The sequence below is a fragment of the Myotis brandtii genome, unplaced genomic scaffold (genome assembly GCF_000412655.1).
Source record: "Myotis brandtii unplaced genomic scaffold, ASM41265v1 scaffold216, whole genome shotgun sequence".
NCBI lineage: Eukaryota > Metazoa > Chordata > Mammalia > Chiroptera > Vespertilionidae > Myotis > Myotis brandtii.
The window spans coordinates 4341603-4344987 of record NW_005358092.1 but is presented as its reverse complement, the minus strand read 5'-3'; positions in this window follow the sequence as shown (position 1 = coordinate 4344987).

Here is a 3385-nt window from a genome sequence, read left to right as displayed (position 1 = left end):
TCCGCACTCTGTTCCATGCTTCCATGTCTCTGGATCACTTCATTTATCAGTTTGTTTTGTTACTTAGATTCCACATATGAGTGCGATCATGTGATACTTGTCTTTCTCTGACTGACTTATTGCACTTAGCATGATATTCTTCAGGTTCCTCCATGCTGTCTCAAAGGGTAAGAGGGTCTTCTTTTTTACTGCTGCATAGTATTCCATGGATAAATGTACCATAGCTTTTTTTATCCACTCATCTACTGATGGGCACTTGGGCTATTTCCAGATCTTAACTATTGTAAATTGTGCTGCTATGAACATAGGGGTGCATACATTCTTTCTGATTGGTGCTTCGGATTTCTTAGGATATATTCCTAGAAGTGGGATCACTGGGTCAAATGGCAGTTCCACCATATTTAATTTTTTGAGGAAACTCCATACTGTTTTCCATAATGGTTGCACCAGTCTGCATTCCCACCAGCAGTGTACTAGGCTTCCCTTCTTTCCACATCTTCACCAGCACTTGTCATTTGTTGAATTGTTGATGATAGCCATTCTGACAGGTGTGAGGTGATACCTCAGTGTTGTTTTATTTTTTCATTTATTTTTTATTTTTTAAATATATACTTTTATTGATTTCAGAGAGGAAGGAAGAGGGAGAGGAGAGAGAGATAGAAACATCACTGAAGAGAGAGAATCATTGATCGGCTGCCTCCTGCACACCCCACACTGGGGATCAAGCCTGCAACCGGGCGTGTGCCCTGACCAGGAATCGAACCATTACTACTGGTTCATAGGTCAACCACTGAGCCATGCCAGCCGGGCAAGGATACTTTATTTTACCTACTTATTAATATTTTATATTTTCTGCTACTAGCCTGAAAACTACTTAGGGATGAACTGTGTTTTATCTTATTACCTATTACCTAAAATCATTCATTGCACAAGCAGGTCTCAAAGCTCTGTTGATAAATATGGCTCCAAGGAGATTGATATAATATGTATAGTTTCAATGACCTTCTACCTACTTATGGTTCTCCTAATACAACTAGAGATCGTATGAAAAATATACTTTTAATTTTAAATGCATCTTGAATCAAAGCTATTATCTACTTAACTTACTTGTTGGAGAACAAAGGAAAAAGATATTCATGATATCATAGGAAAGATAAGCTAATTTAATAATGCATGTTGTCTTAATTATTTATGCATTTATTTGAATTAATTGTAGCCTATGCAGATTTTCTGCTTGCTCAACATAATGAAAGAAAATTTATTTTCTAAGGACACATTTAAAAGTACTGTCTAAGGTAGCATTTGAAAATTTTTATCCTACAATATTATTGAGTAGTAATTCTAAACAATTCCATTTTAGCTAACACCTGTAAACATTCATCAACAATGTACCAGTTGAAAGTCTGTGAATCAGCTTTGTGAGGGTTACATTAACTCATAAATTTTAATATCATAGATTGGATTAAATGAAAAAGACAATAAGTAATAAGCTAGTTATGTAGCTGTCTGTCAGTAGGAGAGTTATAGATCTGTTGATATTAATACTAACAGAGCCACAACTTCCCAAAACATTTAGATGTAGTGGCAAGAATAAGAGTGGGAGGTGATTTGAATATCAAACAGCCTTTTCATCCTTGCTTAATGTACTAATGTTTATCAAAACAACCCCTTGTCTTATTTCAGCATCTTGGGAGTCTTAATTTTCTATAGTTGTTACAACAAGGATAACTTATGCTATGCCATTCAAATGATGAGGTCATAATAAATAAATATAACAGATACAATTTAAGCAGGAGGTACTCATCTATTGCCAAATAACCATAAATATTTTCTTGTTTGTAAAAATTGATTTACCCTTATTAAATTATTTCAACTAGATTTGATTTTAAAACCAGAACTTTAAACATGATGCACCCCCTCAGCAACTAATAAAAGAAAAGTTTCTGAATCATGTATAGGATATTTTTAAACCAAGTTTTGTCTTTCATAATGCTCCTGTAAAGGCTTTTTGATTCCTTCCATTTAAATAAATCTCTCTCCTTTTAATTTAATTTAATTTTTCCCATCACCATTTATCCCCTCTATGCCCTCTTCCACTTTCACCCCCACCCACACCCCACAATCACCACACTGTGGTCCATGTCCATATGTTTCTATAATCAAACAAATTTCCTAGACATAGTTTTCACTAACCTCAGGATCCGGGGAGTCCCTTCCTTTTTATCACAAATGATATCCCTATGTGTAGCATTCTTTCCCAGACGGGCTTACCATCTGAATAATTGCATAGCTCATGCTACAATAACGATCTGTAGGAGAACGCCCTCTGCCCCAAGCAGGAACAAGCCCCCGAACTGCTGCTATTTCCTATTCTCTTCTTAGTGGTTCAACCATGTACTCAATCACCTTAGCCAGAATCCTGTCGTCATCCATTACATTACAACCCCACACCCATAATTGGTCATTAGGAACTATTGATTCTTGCTCCTGAATATATTGCAAATCTATGGTTCCTCCTCAAGTTCACTACCACTGCCTCATCATTCATCACTCGGATTACTGTAGTGAATTATAACTGGCCGCCCTGCTCTTTACCCTCAGCTTCACATCCTCATCCCAGTTCATATGTCTATAACAATTGTAGTTTTATTTCTAAATGAAATGGATAAAACCATTCCCCTACATAAATCTTTCTCTGCTGATAATGACGCGCACAATGCAAGCCAAATTCTTGGACATGGCATCACAGCATGGTCTTTAGGTATCTCACCAGACGTTGTATCATCTTCCCACATACTCCTATGCTACAAGTCTCTTACTATAGGCAGAAATAAGTGCTTCCCTGTTCTCTGAGTACCTGATAAATGTTGTTTTAGTGCTGGTTTCAAGGAAATAAATTGAAAACTCAAACTAGAAGACAGAACAGTATTTTTTAAAACATAGGGTAGTGTTAATGGCAGAAAATTAAATGGTAGAAATAAATAAAAATGTATCAATAATGAGACTAAATACAAAGGGAATAAATATCAGCTAAAGGACAGATTTGTTCATTGGATTCTATGCTTTCTGCAAGAACTAAACTACAATGACACATAAAACTGAAAGTAATAGGATGAAAAAAGATAATGTACAAAAAAGAATCTGAGACTCATATAAATACCAAAAAAAGTACAATCGAATAAAGGAGTTCCTACAAAACAATAAAAAGTAATTCAGCTGGAAAATATGATAATTCCAAATTCAAATATAAGTGCTAATGTTGCCTCAAATATACCAAGGAAAATGGAGAGGATTAGAAAGAGCCATTGCCTAAGATCAATAATAGTGGGATATGTCTGGACATTTCATTCAGTAACTGAAAGATCAGGCAGCCAAAAAAAAAAAA